The sequence below is a fragment of the Chelonia mydas genome, chromosome 9 (assembly GCF_015237465.2).
Source record: "Chelonia mydas isolate rCheMyd1 chromosome 9, rCheMyd1.pri.v2, whole genome shotgun sequence".
NCBI lineage: Eukaryota > Metazoa > Chordata > Testudines > Cheloniidae > Chelonia > Chelonia mydas.
Window position 1 is genome coordinate 21,500,130 of NC_057855.1, and position 26,356 is coordinate 21,526,485.

Genomic DNA, 26,356 nt, shown 5'->3' on the forward strand with positions numbered 1-26,356 from the left:
AAACAAACAAAAACTCAAAAGGGAGTGATGGGTGGAATAGCCCATCCCCTCATTATTTTGTTAACCAATTAGGCCTAATTTCTGACAGGTTTGGTCCACTGATTTACAGACCCACACTTTATTTGTTTACAACATGATCTTAACACGCTCCTTGAGTAATATTAAGCCTTTTTATTACTAATTCAGTTTGTTTGTCTTCCTTTTGCACCTTTTCCCATTAAAATTTATTGTTACAGGTTACTGTAACACTTTTACTCTCTTTTCCACAGTTAGGCTTACAATTGGGGTAAATTTGTAGGTCCAATTATTAGAAATCAGCTATGGCTATGGATTCCCCTATGGGCTCACTCCTGCAAAATGCTGATTTTCCTCAGCTTTCTTTAAAATCAGTGGGCCCAATCCTGTTTCCATTCACGCCAACTCAAGTTTTGTCCTTGATTTTGGGTCAGATCCTGTTACTAGTGCTGATTTAAAACATTTTGACAGCACAGTTTCACATCAGAAAATGCTATTATCAAAATATTTTGCAGGAAAGTATTACCTTGACAACACTGATAAAAAAAAGTTTTGAAACAATTCAAACTAGAAATGGAGTATTTAGTTTTGATTCTGTCATGTGTTCCAACTTTGCATCATTTCCACTTTTATGTTATAATTTTAAATATATTTAATATTTTATGTTTTGACATTATTGAAACATTTGATTTTTCCAAAAATACTATTTCACAATAGTTCATTGCACAGAATATTTCAAAATTTCAACTTTTCTTCCAGATTCAGAACAGAAACAAATTTTGAAATGTTGGAATTTTTTTCAGGACAGGAGTTCAGTTTTCTAACCATCTCTAGCTACTACCCCCAATCAGATCTGAGGGTGATCACCATGTGGGAGGATTAGGCACCAAAACCTTAAATAGTAGAAATTAGACAAGTATGTCACATTTGGCTCTAGATCCAAACTTCCAAAAAGTCTGGAGGCATTTAGAGCTTGGGTTTTTTATTAGGACCCATTGCTACACTGTAGCATATTATATGATAATGCTTCTTCAGGACACATTTAAAATCTGCCATGGAACTCAAACAAGATCTAATTTTTTTAATGCAGATAATTAATTGCCCAGCCATTGAAAAATTTTATGATTTTTCTCTATACATTTTATTACAGCATATATTTGTTATGTACATACACTCAATAAATATGTAAAATGCCACCTGTTCATAGAATCTGCCATTCATACTTTATTGGAATACACAGCAGGAATCCTTACTGAAGACATAAATAACATAATAAGGAACACAAGCACACTAAAATATATTTTTCTTATGTACTTTTACTATTGGGGATTCCAGTAAGTGAATGTTAACAATTTGATAACTGGAGCAAAGTAAACCTTGATTTTTTTTCATTGTATCCATCATCCTCCATGGCCAAACCAGTTAAAAATTCAAGATACTCAAATAAAACAATAATAGTTGAAATCACCTTTTCCCCCAATGTTGTGAATTTAATATAATTTAATTCTAAGGCTAAAACAAGTATTGGTGCCTGTGACAGATTTAATTTATGATAGACATTTTACATGGGTACCTTGCCTTGTCAGCAGGGAGAAGAGGCATAATGAGATTATTATTCCTATATTTCCACTAACCCAGCCCATTTATAGTTTAAATAATGTTACATTCCCAGCCGTTTTGAGCAATCTGCAGCCCGCTCTGAGGAAAGGAAGGATAGCCCAGTGATTAAGGTGCTTGCTTTGGACCCAGGAGAGGTGGGTTTCATTTCCCTGTTTCTACCATAGGCTTCTCAGACCATGGGCAAGTCACTTAGTCTCTTTGTGCTTCTGTTCCCCATTGATAAAATGTACTTTCCTACAGCCCCTTCTGAGAAAGCTGCTGCAAATTTCAATATGCCTGTTTTCCCCAGTGGTAAAATTTATGCACACAATAATTCATGTGTAAAAGATTATTTTGTTTCTTCCTATGCGTAAGTTACCATGAAAACAGGTAGGAACTACAGGGCCTTTGGAATATCAGGTTTCACAAATGCTAAGCAAGAAAGAAAGCATCCAGCAATAACATGTTGACTCATTCAAAAAATATTAATGAAAAGTCACCAAGGTAAACAGAAGAGGGTTTCTTAACAGACCTTTCTATTAAAACTTATAGTAATGATAGTGGACCAGATCCTGAGTCATGCTGAACGTTTGCATTTCTACAGAGACTTGCAAGTATTCAGACCCTTTCAGAGTCTGGCCCAGTCCTTTTAAGTGCCATGTCAGGTTATGATCCAGTCATGCAGAGAAATGAGACGCAGAAACATTCTTTTTTTCTAATGTGATCCCTGGTATTTCAATAAATGTTAAATACAGAAAGAATGTAACATTCTAGATGGAGAGCTTTATAAGTATTTGTAAGTAAATTTGGCATACATTTAATTCTCCCATTGTATAAACTATTGGTATTTACCTTAATCTAATTACATGTTGATTTTATAAGCCTTAATCTAGTTCACTAGCCTGAGGACCTCCTTAGGGACATTTGCTCCTACAGACACTGGTTTTAATAAATGCACTGATGTCTCTAATTAGACAAAAATGACACACTGAAACTGATTTCAGGAAAATGTCTTCCTTAAAGCTGGTTTCAGAGTAACAGCCGTGTTAGTCTGTATTCGCAAAAAGAAAAGGAGTACTTGTGGCACCTTAGAGACTAACCAATTTATTTGAGCATAAGCTTTCGTGAGCTACAGTATGCATCCGATGAAGTGAGCTGTAGCTCACGAAAGCTTATGCTCAAATAAATTGGTTAGTCTCTAAGGTGCCACAAGTACTCCTTTTCTTTTTCCTTAAAGCTGTAGTCAAAGAATAAGAAATTGTCTGTTTCTCATCACGTGATAGTCTGCAACATGAGTAATTATTTTTTGGTTTTTCTATGCTGTACAATACTTAAAGGAACCTAGGGAGGGCCAGGTCGGAAAATGCTGCCAACCCAGACATTTCAGGGTACTGTATTCCTAGTGTCCAATTCCACCAGGGATAGACTGTAATGCCAGAGGGATACTTACTGCTGATGCTCCTGTACCATGTGACTTGGAGTTTGAACAGCATCATACAGCCTAAGATTACTGTGAAGATAATACACTAATTCTCTATGGAGTTTAAGTTTTCTGTCCCTGTATCACAGGCCATTAGATGCTCCTCTTCCTCTTTTTAACAGTAGACTTCTTTCATAGCCATCCACCTCTGTTCTGGTCCCAGTGCCTACCTTCCTCATTAGTGGAAATTTCAAAGGAGCCCTCCGGCTGAAATCAACGTCCAGAAATTATTGTTTGGTTCTCTCTAGAGAACATTTTTGTTTCCTTGTGTCAGTGACTGTCTTTTGATTTCAAGTTCACAAAAGTAGATTAGTGCTATGAACGTTTTATTTCTAGTTAAATTTCATGCTTGATTACACTTTATTTTACATTTTATTAAATCCCAAATGATCATTTAAAAACTCCTGAATCAACTAATTATTTACAACACTAGTCCAAAAAATTCAACTTTAAAGTATTATGGCCTTGATCTGGCATTCTCTGCAGACTAAAAACTCCCAGGAGTCTGTGGACCCAATCTTGCTTCTGATTAACTCAAAGGGAGTTTTGCCATTTGTTTAGTGGAAGCAGAATCAGACCCTATATATGAAAGGCAATAGGTTTAGGCCAACATTTTCAAAAGTGGCCACTGATTTTGGTTGCCCATTGTGAGACACCTCTGGATTGTTTCTCCTTGCACATAAACCATTTTTACACCAACGTGCATTCATTAATTTCAATGGAGTTACACACATGGTTGATTTATACCTGAGAGAATCAGATCATTAGGTGTCTCAGGGGCCCTGAACTAGTGGCCCCTGTTGAAAATGTTGGTCATAGCAGCTAATGCAGTGGTGGTTACCTTTCAGTGGTATTCCAAGTCCAATTTACTTTTACGCTACATTTTCTATATTCTCCTTCATTTTAAACAGCTGAACAGTTAAAGCCTGAAGTTAACTTCTCTCTGATGGGCCCAATTGTTGGGCTGTGCTATAAACATGAATAGATAGACATAGCACAGAAGGTATTGCAGCCACAATGTTCTGTGAATATTGATTGCAGTGGCCATTGAGCAAACCACAGTTTCACAGGCATCTAGCAAAGCCTGTAATGTTGTTCTCACCACCAAATGGCCCTCTATAGCCACATCTCTCAGTTCATCCCAGGTGTTTTGAGGAAGTTTCTCACTGAGCCACAAAACTTCATTCCATTGCAAGAAATCGTATTTGGCCAACAAAACTTGGTAGTCGGCTATATGAAACTGCAAGGTAGCTGAGGAGTATACTTCCTACCCAGGAAGTCCAACTTCTTGGGCTTCTTAAACCTGGGCATAGACCTAGGAGGGTCAGGCAGCTTAGATTTTTCACAAGCCACTGTGACAAGCAGGAACCAAGTGTGCCATTTTTTAGAGTCCACCCAAAGAGTGGCTTGATAAGAGGTTAAGTGACTGCTTGCCATAAATGTTTGGGTGCCTGGCTATGGTTAAGTTCCCTGACACCAGTAGCCAGTTGACAGGTATAAGGTCTAACCCTGGCTCTCACTAGCCCAGTTACTTTTTGCAGGGTAACACCAACAGCCCTTCCAGTCAGGGGCGGCAGGTTTGTATAATTTTTGGTGGTGCCCAGAACAGGTCTAAATCCCACCTCCCCCCATGAGGGGGGCTTGGGGTGTGGGAGAGGCTCAGGGCTAGGACAGAGGGTTGGGGTAAGGGCTGCGCAGTGGGGCCAGGGATGAGGGGTTCATGGTGCAGGAGGGGGCTCAGGGCTAGGGCAGAGGGTTGGCGTGCAGGGGGGTGAGGTCTCTGGCTGGGGGTGTGGGTTCTGGGGTGGGGCGGGGCCAGGGATGAGGAGTTTGGGATGCAGGCAGGTTGCCCCGGGGCTGGGGCCAGAGTGGAGGACTCCCCCCAGCCTTCTCCCTGCCAGCAGCAGTGAGCTCCGGAGGAGGGCCCCCCCCCCTCCCCTGTCAGCACATTCACCCAGCACCACTGTCACTGCACGTGCTCCTAGGGCCCCTCTCAGGTCCAGGAAGCCCCCTCGCGTCCCCTATGGTGATGCCCGGGGGGGTAGGGTGGGATGGGGCTGCCATAACCTATGTGCCTCCTCCCTCCGCAGGCAGCAGCTGGTTCCGCTCCCTTTTGTAGCCAGCAGAGGCCAGTGAGGGAGCGCAGGCAGGGACACTCCTGGGGAGACAGGCGGGGCAGGGGGACACTCCGGGCGAGGCATGCGGGGTGGCACCTTGGGCCCATATAACCCGCCGCCCCTGCTTCCAGTCCTGAGACTCCCCAAATACATCCTATGTAAGTTCTTAACTACCAGACACTTGGACTTTTCCCCTCTGGTTTGTCACCCCTGGAGGCATGAGACCAGCCCCCCAGATAGCAATTTACTTTGGCATACGCACTCCACACAGTTTGTACACCAGAGATCTGCTTTGGATAAAAAAAATAACAAAAAGTTTATTTAGTAGAAAAATCACATATTCAAAGGTGAAATTGTAAGGAAAAGTGAACGTATACGAGTTACACAAAAAATAAACATAAAGATGCAACCTCAGGCTTTACACTTTTGTATTAGGTAAAGTCACTTTTCTTATATGAGTTATCTGTTGTCTTAAAATAGTTTCCTAGCATATGCTCTAGCTCCAGGAGAGATCCAGCATCCTGAAACTGTCCCAAGCTTGCTTTTAAAAGGCTTTTTCCTTTTATTTTTGTCTCAGTCCATGATAACTCATGGTTAATCAGAATAGAGAAACTCCCTCCTGACTTGCTGTTCCAGAGCTGGGATGTTAGTTTTCAATTCTGAGTTGTCTGACTGTCTTTCCACTAACTCTAATGGTCCACCATTGTCTTTTCTTTAGCTGAACAATGGATAGTTACTTGAAACTGGTTTCATGTAACAAACTGGTTTGGTAGGTGCCCTTCCCTGTTTGACTGCTCACTGCCCTACTATCAAATGGAGCTCACGTTGCACCACAGATTATATACACAAATATATAAATTCATAACCACGGTCTGTATAAATAACCCATAGTGACCATCAAGTTCAGAACATTACAAACTTTCATAAAGGATCTTACTTGATATATTTTATAGTACAATAACATAGTATGCAATCAATGGTTTAACTACTTATTTTAGAGATTTAAATAGTCTGTTCTCCCCTTGAAGTATCTAGACCCTGACTGTCACACCAGGTGAGCAAAGATGTACACCAACTCCTTACGGAGGACTTGATATCGGTGGTGTGCCTTTTTCATGTGTCTGAGAGATGCCAGGGTTTGCTGCAAATCTCTGGCCACCTCAGGAATTCCATCGTTAATAGGAATGATCAGTCAGCTCTGTGATGTTGGGTGCAGAATGTCAAACAATTGATGTAACCTTTCTTGGACCATCTCCACAGGATTTCCTAAAATGTCTGCCATTCTTTTTAAGGAGGTCCTAAAAGGTTTTTAAATCTATTGTAGAAAAAGTAGACTTGATCACAGCTTCATCAGGTGATGGAGAGAAGACAAGAGGAATAGGCTGGTCCTAATATTCTTCAACAAGGTCCTCCCCCTTACTATGGGGTTCCTGTTCAGAGCCTTAAAGGAGTTCTTGATGTGATGGCTGAACCCCCTTGGATTTCTTAGGAGGCGATCTTGATGCCAAAGAATAAGGAGAAAATGAGTGAAGCTCTGGATTCCATGCCAGCCAATAGGGCCAAGACTGTCCTCTATATGGGAAGGGCATATGGTGCACCAAAAGTGGAAACCATGGAATCTGGGACCTCTCTGGAGTCTGAGATTTATAAAGGGATGGGCTCCTTTCCCAGCTTCTCTCAGGAATTGGTCTAGGTGAACCAATCTCATAACTCATCCCCTAAGAGAAGGGTTCATTGTGCCATGAGACAGTGGACATGCAGATAAAAAATTTTCTGAAGTGCAGATCCTGGAGACAAGGTAGGTAATGGTGCCACAGAGGCTGAGTGTAAAGAGATTTTAATTTTTGATACCTTAGGTTTTGGAACCAGCCAAGATTTTGATGCCACAGATAAAGCAGAGACATCCAGCAAAGGGGACTCCATGTCCAGAGTGATGGAGATATGTGTAAGTGGTGCCAATGCTGATAGTTACTATGACTAATGGTACCCATGCAGAAGTATCAGCAGATGGCGTCTTATAAGGATGCCGTACCAAAGACCACAACCTACAGTATTGATGCAGTGAAGTTGATCTCTGAAGATAAATGTGATATTGTAGTCAAGGAACAGGATTCCACAGCCTTTGAAGACTCACAGTACCAATCTGACTTCAACAAAGTAGGCATAAGCATGATGACTTTTTGCCTTCTTTGCCAGTAATGGGGATGGTGGCCGGTGCCAAGCCCCATCGAAAGACCTCTCCTTCGTCCTACCTCTGGCAGCAGAAGTCTCTAACTGGCTGACCTGAAAAGGTTTGATGGGAAGGATCAGATTGTTCCAGGGAAGCTTAGGTCTCTTAGAGTCAGAAGACCTTTTTAGCTCCCAGGGTAGTGTCTCTCATAACCAGAGCACTTGTTGAAACCAGTTTTGGAGTTGAAGAAGACTGTGTACTAGGAGCAAGCTCAGAATCCAAGACACTTCTCATGGACTTCTCCATCAAAAATAATTTCAACATGGTATCACCCACCTTTTGAGTGCACTCAAAAAAAAGAAGAGTTGCAAATACCACACTTACTAAGAATATAGGATTCTCCCAAACAAAGGGATTTTGTATGCCCATCATTACTAGGCATGGCTGTCTTACAGACTGGACATATTTTAATGCCCGGAGATTTAGGGTTTTCCATTGGACCTGACCTTCAGCACCAAGGCAAGACCTGAGAGAAACAAGAAAAAAGTCCTTTTCTTTCTTTTTTAAGCCAACAGATTTAAATGATATTTAACAAACAACAAAGAGCTACAAGGAAGCAGGAGGACATGTGGTCTCCACCTTGCTGCGATGGGTTGTGAGAAGGATCCTAGTGGCAGTTGAGGCCATTCCACCCTATATACCCTCACTTCAGGGACATCAGATGTGAGCCTCAATGGACACTGACAGCTAAATGATTCCAGGCTCATGTACACGAGGGACACACATCTACACCGGGATCTGTGTGGACAAATACTTGAAGAAGAAATAATTCCAGGGAAATACTACTTGGATTTTTTCTGAATTGAAATACAAGGTGACTGACTCCTCATAGACAACCCATCAGATCAGACCCCACAGTGTCCTCCTGCTTCCTCATAGCTACTGACTCTAGTTTAAAACCAGTCGATATCGAAGAAGTTACTCCTGATAAACACCATGTAAATGAAATCAGAATCAGGCCTGTCTATGAAGCTCTTAACCCATAGTGATTATACACTGCTGAGCCTGTATTGAACTCTAAGGGGCTGATTTAAGAGAGACAGTTTCCAAATTAGTTATGTATAGGATTCAGTTCTGGTTTTTATAGCTAGAGGCATCTGGGAGGTTGTGCCGGGGGGCCACACTGCAGCAGGGGAACCCTGGAACAATTCTGTCTGCCTCAGCCAGAATTCTTTGTGAGGTCACCCAAGAGCACATGGCACTGTTTTCCAGTGTCAAGAAGAAGAGCCACCATGTCAATGTATTGAGGGCTCACCCTGCAGAGCAGGACCTCGGTGCTACACGGGCAGTGTTCTCAGCGGTCATGGGATCTGTGCATTGTGGTGGAAGCAGCGGGTAGTGTGCACAGCTATGGTTGCTGGTTACAATGTGAATTTCCCTCCTGCACATACACAAACTTTTATTTTACATATGAAAACAGAAACCGGCACATTGTAACCAGGAGAAAAACTGGCCAGGCTGGTTAAAAACTAGCGAGGCAGCAACCTTGGGTCTCAACCTGGTTGGAGGGCCCTGTGCAAGTGCACAGAGTGCACATTGGTTATTCCGGGACTGGTGACTGGTAAAAGTCACAACTAAAATTTATACTCTACACCCATTAGAACTAGTGTTATGATTCATGAGGGGCTTGAAATACCAGGAGGAGGGAGATCATACCATATGTTGTGTTGCCTCTCCATCTGGTCCCATTGCCAGAGGAGGAGAGGATGGTGGCTAGTAAGTTGTTTCTTCACCATCCAGTCCCACTAGCAGAGAAGCAGATGGATTAGGATTTGCAGAGCTAGCATGGGATACAAAGGACTCAAAAGATCAGAGCAACGAGCAACTGTTCACATTGCTTCTGCTTGTGGGGTATTCTAGCTAAAGTCAGCAACCAAAGATCAGTCTTTTAGAAGCAGTGCTGTGAGTCACGGACTTATCACAGACCCACACATACTAATATTTCTTGTTCATATTGGCGCTTTCATACAACAATGGTGCATGCTGTATACCTATAAACTAAATTGTAGTTAAATTGCTTAGGCCTTGTGATTTTTGACACATATTGATAATTTCCTACATGGGGTTTGATGCATCCCGTAATTTTGGCTAACAGAGAGGAACTAAATGGGAATTCTGAGGTTGTGGGGCAAGGAAGAGACTCTGTGGTATGTTGCATTCTCTGTCCCCTCATCCTGTGGAAGCCCTGACACAGGTACATTGCAGGACTTTGCAGTTTAGGAGAAGGCATAGCTTGGAGGATGGGAAGTGTGGGGTAAGAGGGATTGCCTCTCCAAAGCACTACCCCCTCTTCATACATGTGGGATTATGATACTTTAAAATCATGCTGACTTTTCCAGGCTTGAGGGAAGCTGCCACCATCTCAAAGCTTTGAGGCAACTCACATGGTGCCCATTGGAGCCCCATTCTAATAGGAAAGGGTATGGAATAGCACAGAAGCCATTGCAGACTTTGAGAGTCTTGCTCCCTGCCTTTCCTTTTTGGAGGCAAGCCTCTCCCTGACAATGAAATCATCTGCAGGATTAATGGAAGTTGTGGGTGTGCAAGGAATGTAAGTCCAGGCTCTTAAAAATATTTTGGTGAGCTAAGTTTTTGCAACAAATTCTGTAGGTTAAATATTCAAAGTGGTTGGAGTGACCTGGGGTTATCTCCTCAAGTTTCTGACCTGGACTTTGATACAACCAAAGAAGAGACTGCCCCACTTAGAACCCATCCAGGGTTTGTACTGGGATGCATGCAGGGACAGGATTTTGGAGTGCTGTGTGCATATAGTGTAGACATGATTAGGAATGCCTGTGGATATATATGTCATTGTAAAGTCATCATGTTTTGATTTAAACGGGTCCCAGTAATTTGGACTGTAATATTTTCCATGTTTGGAAAGCGCCTATTATGCTGTAGGAACTATCATACTAATATAAACTTATGAAACAATGACAAAACCCAAATTCTGAATTTGAATGCCTAGAATTGCAACAAACTGTGAATCAATCCAAATCCAAATGTACTGGGGCACCTAAAAATGGGCATTCAAAACCTTTCACATACAACTTGAGATGCTTTCAACTTCTGCTTCTGAAAATGGGGCCCCGTATGTTCTTTCTAACAAGTATGATTTGTTATACTTTGGATTTGTTGGGGAATATTGCAGCAACTTCACTGATTCCAACAGAAGGAAAGGTAATCTACCTAAAATATTTGTGGATTGTTTATGGACAATCATGCCTTAATCAATACTTTTCAGTATATTTTTATGTAGGGCATATGAGTTAAATACTAAAGAATGTCAGTCTCCCAAGGTTTTCATTCTGATTTATCATTCTGGAATGCCATGTTTGTATTGAGGGCTGTAGTCAATTCACACAAGAGCCTATCATGTGATACTGATGAAAGTCATACACATTTTAAAAAATTACATTTTGCCTATATTTAAGTATTGTATTAGAAATTAATCTCTCAGCTCATAATTTTGTACTTCTGTAGCATTCAAAGGTCTCAGAGTTGTTTACAACCAATAATTAAACCTTACAATCACCCTGGATTGAAGGTAACCCTTGTATAAATACTACAGTGTTCTACACTCCAGTAACCACTAACACGTCCCCTCCAACGCCAACCCCCCAATTCTGTGGTATCAGTATTGTAAAATGCAGTGTTTCAAATTTCTGTATTACTGTAGCATACTATAGACTTTATGTTTAATAAGGGGATTATTATGCCCATTTTACAAATAATCCATCTGCGCTTCAGCTTCAAGTGACTTTTCTGAGGTCATAAGGTCAGTTGGGGAGCTCAAATAGAAGCCAGATAATCCATCTCCCTGCCCCCTTCTTCAGCCACTAAACATACTCCCTCTCAATAAAGTTGGCAACCTGTTCAACAAACTGGGCAGGAATCGGGTAAAAATGCTCAAAGGAGTGAGTCTTGCCCCTTCCTCTGTGACACAAAGTCACAAAATACCCTAACTGTGTTGGGGTGGTTCTAGTTCTCAGATGGAACCTAATTTCCTGAAGCTTGCACAAGGGGTGCATTCAACATGGAACTTAGTAATGAACCTGGCCTTTTTGACCTGATCGTCATCCATAATGATCTGCAAAAAGCCTATTCTGAACTGAAGGAGATTCTTGCTGAGGAAATCCAGAAGGTCCAAGAATCTAAGAAGTCCTGAGTTCAGTCTGCTTGGCCGCCATTGCTAACGTGCTTCACAGCATTCTGTTCCAAGAGAGACATTCCCTTTAGCCTGATTCCCTTCCGAGTTACCATGATATTTATATTAAAAACTAATCCCACCAGTTTAACTTAAATTGTTTTTTAAATCAATTCAGTTAAACCAATGCAATCCTGTGTGGACATTTTTATTTTTGTTCAGAGTGGCTTATTTTGAGCTAGTTTAAACCTTCTCACTTGCCACTTTCTCATCTAGACAAGACCTAAGAACAGAATCAAACTCCTTGTCTTTATTTTGATTTATAATGCTCAGTTAATACTGATATTTCCTCCATCATTCACCAATACTTTCTCTGCATTCCCTGAGCCTGATTCTCCTCTTGATAAGGGGTGACTCTACTGGAGTCTGTGGAATTACTGGAGTGCAAAATTGGTATACTTAAGAGCAGAATCAGGTCATGTATTTCTGTTCATCAGCTACCTACTTAGAAATACACATCTGCAATGACTTTTACCTTCGACCATTGCCCTGTAGCCATTAACTTTTTGCATTACAGTCCAATGAAGCTATGATGTTAGAATTTAAGGAGAACTCTGACGAATGGAATTAAAACTATACTATGAACTGCAGATATGTCACATTATTTGCCCACAATGGTTCAGCATAACCTTAATTAGAAATCTGTCACCTGCAGTTTCCCTATAACTAGCTATGTTAATTACGCCCTACAGACAACAATCATGACCTGAAGAACCAAGAAGAGTGTGATTGCTCTCACCACCTAGTGAATCATCACACTTATCTGTGAATTTCCAGGGGCAAGGACAACTGAGACCATTATTGCCAGTAGGCTATAGTTGCAGCAGAACAGTTTTACTGTGACTCCCTAGCTTAAGAGGGAGGATTCCTTTGTCTTTCAGTACTACTCAGGCTGGTAGACCAACCTCTCTCTATGCAGCACCATTTTTCATGGCTTTAAATCTCTAAGCAATCTTTTTCTTAGGTTTATTTTGTTCTGGTTCAGATGAGGTCCTCCTCCCCCTGGGCCAATATCAGTAAAAGAGACTGAATCAGAAAAAAAAACTAGCTTCTACCTTCCTGTTAACGGTATCAAATTTTTTTAAATAAGAAAAGATTAACATTGTCCCTACAGTTGACATCAAGTAAAACAAAATGCCACAGTTTTGATTTTGACATAACTCCTGTAAATCTGCACTGAAATGTTTGCTCTCTTTTTGCACCAATAAGTAATTACCTTGAAAATAAATCATAATAGGGAGAGTCCACTATCAGTTAGGAGGAAAATTAAAGCTAGAGATAGAAGAATGAAAATTGTTCTAAGTACAACAAATGTTAAACACTGGCTCACATTTTATTTCCTTTTTTAATTGACTCTAAGTTGTATATACAGTTTGTAATTTCACCTCTTCTTCCTTTTCCCAACCATCAGAAATACCAAGTCCCAATCTATTATGATGCAGTGATGACATCACGGGAATGATTATCCATGATAACATATATAAAAGCATTCAACAATACAAACAGGCAGCACTTTGAAAAGCTCTCCCCCACCACACCTTGGCTATCTGTTGATTTGAATGTTGGGCAGATGAATATTCTGGGTTGAGAACCTTATCAGGTGAGAGAGAAACTACAATAAGGAAACAGACAGAAGATGGGAGTATGAAGGTGGCATGGGGAAAAAATATACTGTAGGAGCATAGTAAGAAAAGGGAAAGTTACCATTTCAAGATAGGGAAGGAATGAGAAGTAAGAGGATAATGGAAGGACTGATCTAGAATAAGGGACTTGGATTAGAATTGCTGGAGGAAGAAAGCACAAGGAAATTGAGGGGGTTGAAGAAAGAAGTAGAAGGAACCTCTAGGAGTTCCACTCCAGTATATGGCAGTAATCTATGCAGTAGAAAATGAGGCCCTGAATTTCATCTTTCTTAATTAGTTTCTTAATTAGCTTAATTCACAGGAACAGAGTGCATAGTTGTTTGTTTCCAGCTTTTTGACATGACATTCTATCTGGGTTTTTTTAATTAACTATTTAATAAGTCATTTGCACTGCAAGCTTTCCCTTTTAGTAAACCTTACATTTAACAGTAAGGGCCTGGTACAAACACTCTCACATGTGGAACTATATACATACATGAAGAAAATTACTCATGTGCATGTTAGCAGGACTGGATCTCAAACAGCAAAATGCAACATTAGTAGACAGGTACTGTACAAAATATAGGAAAAGACTAAATTCTTGCACTAACTTTAAACAACTATTTTTACTAATAGGTTTCATATTATTCAGTGAATGCAGCAAGGTGTATGTAAATAAAAATGACACCGCTGAAAGAAAAACAGTGCTGTTAAAAACCACTACTGCTCCATGGAGAGCAATGTTGAAGCCATACATATTTTTAAAAATAACATATAGCACTACTGAACTAGATACATAAGGATAGTTAAGCACTGGAACAGGCTTCCAAGGGAGACCGTGGCATCCCCATCATTAGAGGTTTATAAGAACAGGGCTTAGATGTCTTCTCGAAGTTTCTTCCATCCCTCCATTTCTATAATTATGATTATGTATTATTCTATGTAGTGGGAGCCATTCGAGTTTGGAAGTTAGGATCTTCTCCCTGAATAGAAAGGGCCAGGATGGGCTCATCTGTATGTTTAAAATAGCCCAAGATAATGATTGTCTGTGTGACAGGGTGGACTAGGCCCAGGAGCTAAGTCCTCCAAGCAACCTAGAGAGGCTGCGTAGGAAGCAGGGGGGAGGGGAGGCTGCAAAGGAAGCAGCAGTCAAAGGCTGTAGGGAGCAGCCAATCAGGGCCCAGTATGGCTTTATAAAAAGGAGCTGCAGGGGTACTAACTGTTAGTTTCTGGCTAGAGCCAGAGGAGGTGCCTGCCTGGACAAAGGGAACTACAGCACCATGGACAGCTTAGTGCTGGAAGGTACTAGGGGAGCAAGGAAGAACTCCTGGCTGGCTGTTAGGCCTAACATAAAAGAGCCCTGAGATAAGGGTGAAGCTTTAGTGAAGGCTGGGCCTGTGGGGAAGTGGCCCAGGGAACTGAAAGCAGTTTTATTAAATGGATGTGGAGGTGTGTGGTTGCTATTCTTAGGGTCCCTGGATTGGGACCTGGAGTAGTGGGCAGGCCTGAGTCTTCCCCACCCATAGCCCACTGGGGAAGTGGTCTACAATTGTACAGTATAAATCCCCAGAAGGAGATCTGAACCACTTAGTGGCCCAGCTGGAGAGTTCAGTCAGAGGGAAATCCATATTGCCTAATGGGAGATGTAGTCCATATAGAAGATGTTGACCCAAAGTATAACTTCCATAAGGTAATGTCATGATAGAGAGAGAGTTTGTTGAACTGATTGAAAATGAAAGGTTTTGGGTCAGTTCATAAAATGAAATATTTTGATTCAGGTCAAACTGATCTGAAATGAAATAGTTCATATTTTGGATTTTCTGTCTAGAAACCTAAAATGAAATATTTCAATTTTCCTCATGAAAAAAATCAAAATTATGGTGCTGTGGAAAGTGCACTTTCCATTTAAATGACTTTCCAATGGAAAATTCCCAACCAATTCTACCTACTAATGCTCTAGTCAGTTACCATAACAGGTGGAAGGATTTTGTTTTTGTTTTTGTTTTTCTGGTTGATCCACAGATTTTAGAGTTCTGGATTCTATTCCTGGCTCTGTCAGAAGCTTTCTATATGACCTTTAAGCCTAAATTTTCCAAAAAGTGTACACTTGTGTTTTTGAATGACCCATTTGAGACATGTTAGCCAAAAGTTCCTCTATAAAATTAGTTTGTTTTATAATAACTAAGCTAATTCTGCTGTTTAGACAGGCCACTAAAGTGTGAACAAGCCTATCACATGAGGTCCTTGCTATCTCACTTTACGCAACTGAGATTTAAGGAGCTCAAGAGATAGTATACTCCACCCCAGGCCCACTATTTTAAACATCTACGGCTGAGAACTTTTCTCCCTAAACATAGAAATGTCACATTTGAACCTGACAAATGAACAGTTGCCTTTGAGAGTATCATTGCCACCAACAAGAGGGAAGTCAAGACTTTTTAAATTTCTAATGTAGAAAACATGCAGAAAACCAAAAACTCTTTGGCTTCACTGTGCAGGATAAAGAGGCAAAAAAGGACACTTTGTTTTGTTTCTTGCTTTGTAGTTTACCTTTAATCTTTATATATTCATGTTCTGACAAGTACATTTTGCTTGTGCCAAGATTACTCAAATGGGGGAAAAAAACAGAAGCTTATTTTTTAAATCTGTTTATTTTATTGTAATAGTCATTTTGTATTGTAATGTGAGCATTTGCTGTCCTTTGTTTTATTATATGCTGAAATCTGAATCAGTCACTGGTTTGGTTGGTTCATATTATCTTTAGAAAGACAGGTTTGTATTGTAATTGGATGCAGTGTACGTGTGACCTTGACCAGAAAGTGACATTTAAAAAAGTTCTTGTGACAAGTATTGTGAAACCCAAGTCATCAATAGGTTTTTGCAACCAGTTCTTCCTGATTGAACTATGAAGGTACAGAGGACTTAGCCTGCAGCAACACAACCATTTTATCGTTTCACAAGCGCTATAGACAATTTTTGCAAAAATTTCCTTTTGTTGCCACTCCCAGTTCAGCTTCACCAGCATTTCCAATGTTGGGAGAGGGGCCACTGTGGATAGGCTGCCCCTGCCAGCTGCTGTGCCACCCTTTTAAGCACGTCAATTTGGCCTGCTCTAAAGGTTAGGTAACATAGTGCCTAAAACATCAGTGGGAACTGATAACCTGCCTATAGTAAGGCTCCCAACATTGTTTCCACCAGTGGAGCTGATATTCTGTTGTTAACACTGTGAAACTTTTACAAAATTTTTTGCATAGACAAGGCCACAAAGTTCCAGAGTAACTGAAGACAGTTGTAGGCCAAATCCTTGGTCAGTTATAATCAGGCCTTACTCAGGCAGAACTCCCATTAGTTTCTCTACAAGTTTAGCCTGTGTCAGAATTAAGTACAAACTGGAGGCCAGATCATTTCCCCGTGTGGAAGTAATCACAGATGGGCCAGGAAACTGACTTTTCTTGTAGAATTTCCTCTAATTTTTGGGAGGTGGGGAAGGAAGAACAGTGATTTATTCCATGTGAAGGAAGACACAGGTCCAGCAGCCCCAAATATCAGGAAATCACTGAGAAGCCCTGTATCTCTGCACCACCTCTCAGCCTCCTGCAGCCTTACCCATATGTGGTTCTTTTTGGAGCAGCACTGTCAAGAATTCCCTTACCAGTGCTTGCACATGGTCTCTTACCATTCAAAAGGGTTCCTCAGTGCAGAGGAGGCTCCATGCTATATTAATACAGCTTTTGGCTACATTAATTTTCCTCTTGGTTGTCTGCCAGCGTTTGCTCATGGGGCTTCTATTCATAAGCCAAAACTACCCCCTGCAGCAACAGAAATCCCAGGCAAGGTAAGTGTGCCCTCTCAGGGATGAATTCTCCTCAAGGGAGCTTTGCTGGAGATGTAATTTGCAACTCCCTACATTAACACCATAGAATCTGCCCCATAATGTTTCCAAAAAATTTTTCTGATCTTCTGTGTGGTTGTCCTGTGTTCTCAGTGAATTCCTGGTAGGTGGGGCCTGCTGAACCTTTGGTTTCTTCTACTCAAACGCTATTAACCAGGAAAGCAGAGGGGTATTTTGTACATATTTTAATAAAAACCCATTAAAATCTTTTGGGATGGTCTTCAAGTATATATTGCACCACACAAGAAGAATGACTAAAGCTTTATCTCCACTAGCACTTTTGTCAGCAAAACTTTTTTGTTGGTCAGGGGTGTGAAAAAATGCCCCCCTGACCGACATAAGTTTCACCAACAATGCCAGTGTGGACAGCGCTGTGTCAATGGGAGATGCTCTCCTGCTGACATACCCACTATCGCTCATTGAGGGTGGTTTAATTAGGCTGACAGGAGAGCTCTATCCCATAGGGATACGGTGACTATATGGGAGACCTTACAGCGGTATAGCTATACAGCTGTAAGGTCTGTAATGTAGACCTAGCCTAAGGTTATAGAAATATATCAGATCCCAGAGATATTTATTATGAATACATACTGAAAGAATTAAGAATTGTACTTATTTCACAGGGGAATCCCTTCACACTATTCAAATTGGATTGTGAGAATTTTCATATGAAGGTCAGATTAATTTGAATAAAAGGCCAGGAATAAAAAACAATGGGTGAAACATGTGCCTGAGGCTCCCATTTAAATTAATGAGAATTGTACACATATATGCAAGGCAGAATTTGGCTTACTGAATATTTCATTGTTAATTATGTTAGTAGTTTCTGACTTTAAATGCTAGTCACTCTGAGCCTGATTCTATCACCCTTACTCATCATGAATAGTACTTTTCTCCACAAATAGTTCTAGTGACTTCAGCCCCTAATGTATACATTTTTTTTAAGTAGACATAATAATCAAATTCAGCAGAGCCATAAAAAGTTATTGTGCACGATTCTGATCTCATAAGATTTTAAATTCATAACTTCAAGTCAGTGAAGTTATACCCATGTAAAACTGGTGTATTTTAGAACTTCGATTCTGTGTTCTCATCAAGCCAGAATGCAAAGGGAGGTGGGCAAAGTTGCTTTTATATCACTTTTACACCTCCCAGATTCTGGGACAGATGTTAGAGCAGCCCATGAGGCAACTCTACTATAGTGGCCCCAGCATCTTTGAAGCCACCAGACAGACTACAGTGCACTCCAGCCATTTCCAAAATATGACACCTGCCTTAGCCACACCCTCCTGATTCCTACAACACGTCCATCCTGCCCCAGCTGTGCTCCTGGAATGCCCCTCTTCCAGAAGCTGTAATGGAGTGACTGAGATAAGTTCTGTCAACCGACCAGTTCTGCACACTGTACAATCCATATACAATAGCAGACCCAGCATACAAGGGCTGCAGTGGAGCCCATAATTGTGTGTGTAACTAACTGTTAAACACACATGCATTAATAGTGAATATTTTTAAAGCTCACACATTAAGCACTTTACATGATAAAGAGAAACCCATAGTTCCTGCCCCAATCTAAGGATGAAGAATCTTAGTTAACAGAATGTGCATTACTGAAATAATTTGTTCACAAATAAACATTTTCTCCCTTCCAAATTTCTTCTGCCTCAGCTTGAGGCTGTAGTGAAATCATAATCTGATGTGTATGACAATGTAGTCTATTGCCAGAGAAATAAGTGCTATTGTGTGTGACACTTTCAATATTATATCTTCAGTGCAGAATCAATAAGCAAGAGGGAAAAACTATAGCTTAATTTAGAGATGGGCTCAAGTGATGTACAGCCAGGGTTGCTAGATTTCTACTGCATTAATAGCCCAAAGGCACTTAAACTAGCCCAAAAGTAGCCCAGTCGGTTTACTGAAACAAAGTTTCCTTAACACATTGGTCTATACATCAAATAACAAATGAGAGCTTTCATTAAATTCCTAGTACAAATTATATTACCGCTTTAAAAATCAAATCTGTTACAAGTTTTAACAGAGCTTAATCCTACCACTCTAGAAAGAGTAGAGATTTTAGTAAACTAAAGCAGTGCACTTAAACTGGTGATAGAAGCCTCAGTTTGCTATCCATGAAAATGAAGATCATGTTGTGATCAAAAATTTGGAGATTAAAAATAAAGACCAGAGTTTACAAGCTTCAAAATATTAAAAAGGAGAAAAACAGGACTAAACATGTTTGAAATCATTGCGCTTTTCATAAATTGTCATATTTGTGTATTGGACTTAACTTAAAACACAAACCCTTCTCTAAGGGGAAAAAAAAGGAAAATAAAAATGGGTCAGACTGAACTTCTCACATCCTACTTAAGTATATATTCCTTTGTGTTCTGCTCCTATATCACCATCACAAAGAAGAGTCGCTCTTCCCCATTCTTTACTCCTCAATACACACCCCTTCTTCTATTATTGAATGAAACAAGCAACTTCTACCTTCCCCACTGAAATAATAAGGGGCAATAAAGTAGCCCCAGAGAAGGAACGTAATAAGTGCACACTTCAATACTGCTCTTTTGGGAGCCTACGGTGAACACATTTTGTTAGTTGTGTCCCTTAAAGGGCTCTGTGATCTTCTTAGATTGGTGGGGAGTGGAAGAGAGGGTTTAGTGAGCTCAAGGGTAGGGAAGTTAAAGGCAAATAGGAGGTGGCCAAGCGGGAACTGGATGGGAGTCCAGCACTTTGCTGTACACAGGCAGCCAACTGAACCCTTGCAGAGCTCAGCAGATTGCACTGGAGCTGCACACGGGTGCAGCAGTCACACTGTGCTCAGTACGCTGCAGGACCTCAGCATTGATGTGCCCACGCTGCCCACAAAACCTTAGTAAGAGTTCTGCCGCTCCATGTGCTGCTAGGGGGTGTCTGGATAAAGCAGCTTCAGCGGCAGCCTCAGTGAGAGAGTGAGCCCATTACCCTCTCATGAATCCACTGAGTAGCTGTGCTGGAAAGAGCCCTTTGAGCAAGACCATGACTTCAGCAGTGAAACAGGGAGGTGTCATGTGTGCAGGGGACAAGGGGCTGCTGCTTTCCAGCTCAGCCAGAGCCTACTCTGGGCTCACAGCACCTGGGCAGCTGGGGTGCAGAGAGTCAACGGCTGAGCACGCACCAGTTGGGGGGGAGAGCAAAGCCACTGGGGGCCTCCCCTCCTGCCACCCACTGACAAGGGCAGGGAGAATCAGTCCTAGAATGTCCAGTGGGAATGGGCTCCCTGCGTGCCAGCCCCCTCCCATCATATGCGGGGCACAATGTGACCAAGGGCCGCTCTTACCCCCTCAGTCTGTGGCTGGGCCCGCGGGGCACTGAGCTCCCAAGCTCTGCAGCTCCAGGGCATCTGGGGGACATAGATGAGGCAGCCCAAAATGTAACAGCCTATAAGTAAATTAGCCCAAAATACCACAACCCGTGACTGCTCAAATACTACAGCTGGCATTCCACAGACTTGGCAACATTGTCCTGATGATGAGCACCTTCAGCTCCTTTTAAAGTCAGTGGGAGTTGAGGACACTCAGCACCTGTCAAAACAAAACAATAGCAAAACAAGGACACTGGACTTCAGAAAGGCATATTTGCCTACTATTTCTCTGAGTTGGTTGAAAGTCCCATGGAAAGACCAATTAGGAAGAAAAGAAGTCAAAGGGGGCTGACAATTCCTAAAAGATGTAATACTTTGAACATCTTCCACAGGCATTACTTTGGAATGAGTTGATCTTATAAATTTCTGCTGTAGATTTCCATGACTCTTCTCCATAAAGGAGGATAGACATGATGCCATATTAAAATCCATATTTTTGTTTCAATGCCAATCATCATGCTACTTTTTGAAATCTTTTTAAGTTTACAAAAGTTGTTTGCTGCTTTTGATATTCTTCACTTGACATCTAGCATGTCATAACCAATGCATCTCTCTCTAAATAGGTAAAATGACTTACTATTAGTGTTTCTCTGTCTATTGTGATGGTTGCTTTTAGGACATTGATAGATGACAAAATATATGGCTCCTTGTTGATAAACAAACCAATTCCATTAAACGATGTGTTGAACTAAGCAGGACAATGTTATCAGCAAAAACAAGTTCATCCAACTGTACTTCATAATTTGTCCATAAAATTCCTTGTTTGCCTTATAAAGTTACTTGCATCACAGCGTAGTCAATGATCAGTGCAAACCCTAGTGGGGACATAATACTCCAGTTGTGATCTCTCTTACACCAGTGTAAATCGGGAACAACTCCAATGAAGTCAAATGGGGTGATGACATTAAACCAGTGTCTGAGATCAGAATTCGACCCAACACTCTTTTAAAAAAAAAAAAAACCAGAACTTAGAAAGCATGGTAATGTATTATAACAGGACTTCATGGTAGTCAACATTCTGCACAGTGATGTGGGAGATATGGATTTGGTTTCCAATCAGAGGACTAGATCCTCAGCTGGTGTAAATCAGCAATGCTCCATTGAAGTCAATGGAGTTGCACTAATTTATGCCATCTAAGGATCTGGCATGTAGTGTTTTACTCCCTGTGAAGGCAGACTTTGGGGAATATGGTATATGCAGTGAGCAAGAGAGTACCTTGCATTGCTTTATAGCTAATTATGGAGTGGTATTAATAGTTTCCCTTTTCAATCTAGTGCACTGTTGATAGGGAAATGTTGGCCACAAGTTCAGGGATACAAAAAGTAGAGAAATCTTGGAATACAAAATCCTTAGGGACTCAATATGAAGGGAAGGAGTTGGGAGGGAAGTCTAGTCACAGCAATGAAACTAAACTGATGCAGTGACATCAACAGACCTTTGGCTTTATCAGTATTTTGTGTATGTATTGAAGCAATGTTCAAGAACATCTTTCAATGACTTCAGTGTCTTGTACAACATAGTTACAACATAGTTACAATGGAAAGGCATTGAACCTCATGACACTGGATATTTTACGATTTATCCAATAATTTTACAGTTTCATGTAGCTTATTAATTTGGACAGCTGAGCTGCCGGAAAGTGACTTTTGAACACCATTCTGACTGACAAGGGCAGTTTTTTAAAGAGAGAAAAATTCTCCCTGCCATTAAGTGGAAACAAAAATCCCTTCCCTGCCCAAGCAGTGGTAGCAATAGCAGAGGTATGTAAGGTTAGAAAATAACGTCAGGAAAATGATCAAAAATGAGAATCTGGCACAAACTGTTCAATCAATGTAAGACAAGCAAAAATGATGGAGCGGGGTGGTTTGTTTTGGTTTGGGTTTTCACATCCTTCCTGAATCAATTTCTGCAATGTGCACTCACATTAGCATCTTCCATTCTTCTCTGTAATTTACTGTTGCTTCCATCTGCTGTATGGTGTTGAGATCAACCTCTCCCAAATAAGGATTCTTCTTAAGGTTTCTTTTGGGTGCCTTTGTTGCCTCACACCTGTTGGCTTCCACTTGATGACTTCATATGGGAATCTCTGTTGGCATGTCTGTTGGAGTACATGCCCCAAATACAGTAGAAGTCCGTTTATCTAGTCTAATTGCCAGATCAGATACTCGAGATAAACCGGAGAATGGGAAAATAAGATGCTGCTGTGCCATCTAGTGGCCAAAGGAAAGATCGCCTGCTTCTGGTTTGTTTCTGGATAACAAAGAAGTTGTATATTAGCAATACTAAAACTGGTATAGAATGATGTAACACTCTGGGGTTCATCCGGGCCAGTAAGGGCTTCTGTCACCTTCTGCCTGGGCCATAACTACGGCAAGTGGGGCAGCTGCCCAGGGCACAAAGCCAGAAGGGGTGGAAAAAAGGAGGCAGTGAAGGATCAGCCCCAAAGGTATCAGCCAGAGCAGAGGGTACTCAACCCTATCTCCTGACTGCAGGATTGGGCCCAGCAACATCAGCCAGAGCCCAGGGTGCTCAGTGGGCCACCCTGCAGGATTGGTCCCAGTAACCCTGGCCAGAGCAAGCTCTCCCTGCTGTGCTAGGACCATGGCGGCAGCAGGCAGGCAGAGCACTGAGTGCCGCCAGCTGCCTGACTGTGGGCCTGAACAGAGGCATATATTCTCATGACCTGGGTATCCAGAGCTGGCGGGAGCGAGTCTGTCTGTCAGCAGCAGCAGCCTGCCCCCAGCACCTGGGCTGGGTTCCGGGCTCACATGGCAGAGCTTGGGCCATGTGACTGTAAGCCTGTCAGCCACAGAGTTGGGGCAGAGCAGCCAAAGGGAACAAGGGGCAGTTCCACTGTGTGTGCAGGGACCATGGAGAGAGTGATCCAGCTTCAATGGCAGGTCCCTAGGTGGCGAATATGATGTGACCAAGCTGCTGAGAAGCAGGTGCCCAAGGGGCATGAGTAGTCCAGGGAGCTCCTGTGGGAGCATTTTATGGCAGCCAGACTCCCTGGGCAGCAGCCAGCTCCAGAGGGTCTCGCCAGCCAGCACCAAGCTCCTTTGGTGCAGAAGCAAGCGTGCATCAGGGGCACGGGCAATGGATTCTCCCTAAAAATGGGAGAGCCACAAGGCCCTGCCCCTTCCAAGTCCCTGGCCAAGACACAGCTGTTAGGAGGCAGGCGAACAGTGCAGGAGAGGAATGCAATCCAATCTTGGCCAGAGAAGCTGTTGGGGAGAGCGGAAGGCAGGGTGTCAAGGAAGCATTACTCCTCGTGAAAGACTAAATCAACTCCATGTTGTTTTTATTGTGACATAGCAATCATTGATATAAATCAAGGGTTCTCAAACTGTGGGTTGGGATCCCAAAGTGGTTCACAACCCCATTTTAATGGGGTTGCCAAGGCTGGCATTAGACTTGCTGTGGACTGGGGCTGAAGGTGAAGCCCAAGCCCCACCACCTGTGGCCAAAGCCAGAGGGCTTCTGCCCTGGTTACAGGCTCCCCACCTGGGGCTGAAACTCTTGGATTTTAGTTTCCCGGCCCTGGGGTGGTAGGGCTCAGGCTTTGGCTTTGGTCCCCCCACCCCAAGCTAGCAGGGCTCGGTTGGGCTCAAGCTTTGGTTCCCCCATCCTGGGGTCATGTAGTAATTTTTGTTGTCAGAAGGGGGTTGTGATGCAATGAAGTTTGAGAACCCCTGATATAAAATGATTGCTGTAAGTTTAAAGTTCTTTAATATCTATATCTCATCAACTCTAAAAGGTAATGTAATTTCCATGTATGAGCGTGAATCATGATATATTAGGTCAGTGGTTCTCAAATTATTTACCATCCAGCCCTTCTGTTATCAAAGGACATAAACTAAGAAGGGAAAGAGTCAACACAGTAAGAGGATGGGGAGGACAGTTCCCCTATCTTAGGGGTGAGGGGATAGTAGAGTCGAGCCTCCATCTGAGCAGCCCTGGAAAGGCATGCATTTTTATGTGCATTAAAGGTTGTTTGGGTTTTTTCTTTTTTCAACCTGAAATTCTCCCACATACTCTGGCAGAGAAGTAGAGGAGAGTTAAAGCCAAAAGACAGACTAAAAACGTTATTTTGATTTTTTAAAAAACCTCATGATTTTTGGCCCCAATCTCATTTTATTTTTTATTTCTTGAGGTTGGTAATACTTTAGTAGGTCTGTGAGCTGCAGCTCAGGAAGGAACCCTGAATATTAATTCTACTCATAACCAGCAATAGCTGCTACTACAGTTTACTTGGGCTATGCTCTCTTTTAAATAAAGGTTATTTATCAGAATCCAACCCAGACTCCTACCTGTTACCCACCATGGAGCAGCAGAGACATCTGTGCTTGGGGCAGTTAGGGGAAAGAAGACAGGCATGTGATGAAAGACACTTGACAAAGGTAATTTACGTTGAAACTATTTTAATTAACATTAGAGACCAAGGGTCAAATCATCCCCACTGTAACCCCATCATCCATGCTAAATTACATCAAGGATTAATTTTGTCTGGTAACTTTATGTAAGAATATGGAATTCAAATTTTAAAAATCAGTTTAAATGTCAATTTTTTTTCTCGGAGATTAAAAAAATTAAATTAAATTTGGGGGATCAGAGGCTTTGGGTTTAATTTAAACTTCTCTAAGGTGCTAAATAATTAAAATGCATTTCTAGCTCAAATTGGATGGCTTGCATCTTCAATGCATATTCCATCGTGTTGCTTCCTTCAAGTATACAGACCTCAGTAAGAATGGATGCAGGAACTTACATGGAGACTTTATTGCTGTAGCGGGAGCAGATGCTCAGTGTGCACAGCCTTTTATTTGCAAACGAGCTGACAACTAGCAGAGAAAATCTGAACCACTGGTTTAGCATTGACCAGTGAGGCAACAACAACAGCAAACAGCCCAGGAAAGATGACCACCTGCTTTGCGGGAACATTTTCATTTTTAAATGAGCAAAAGTGAGAATCTGGTTCAAATGGTACAGGGGAAAATAAAACTGCAGAAGAGGATGAAGAGGCTTGGCTGAAAGCAAACCCCACCCTTAATGGTGAAATCCTGGAGGCTGTAGTAGCTCAATGATACAGCAGAACCATGACAGTTCCAACACATGAACATTGGAGGGCAGGTGTGATACAAAGGGACACCCTGGTATTCTGTGGATAGAAATCAAGGTGGCTTTTTTGCTTTTGTTTTCCCTAGTTTAACCATACGATTGTGATCTTAGTTGCATACATGTGAATCCCGATGAACTCCAGTGAAGCCAACTGTCAGTTATTATTACACCACCAGGGAAATGTTAGTTTGACTTTTTTTTGCTCATCATGATCTATTTCTGCATGGTATAGAATTTGGAGCTTCACTGTGTTGAGAGTTCTGTGCTGACTTGCCGTGGGAATCATCATATCTCCACTGGCTCATCAGTCCTGACGTGAGCACATTGCAGACTCCCCCATCCTTCCATTTAACAGCAAACCTCCAACCACACTTCACTAACGCGTCACAGAAATATATCATTTATGTTTCCAAACTCACCTGCTTGCCATGGCAGAGTGGGGAGAAGTAGGGAGGGGGAAGAGTGGGTAAAAATAAGGTTGCACATTGAATTTTTTGGGTATTACAATGGGGCCAGTTCTTTTTAATAGAGCTTATAGCCTGTTGTGGGGCCGTCCTAGTAAATACATTTTCTTTTTAGAAAATGATCATCAAAATCTTTTAAATACTGTACCTTCTTATACTATACATAACTCAATTTGATATATTTACTGGTTTTTGTTTTTTGGGGGTT

At 41.7% G+C, this 26,356-nt stretch overlaps 1 protein-coding gene across 9 annotated transcripts in view; it reads right to left on the reverse strand.

Annotated features, from left to right (window-relative positions):
* The window catches only part of B3GALNT1 (beta-1,3-N-acetylgalactosaminyltransferase 1 (globoside blood group)), a 53,338-nt gene that overhangs the window by 20,137 nt on the left and 6,845 nt on the right, over positions 1 to 26,356 (reverse strand). The gene's annotated exons all lie outside the window — the stretch shown is intronic.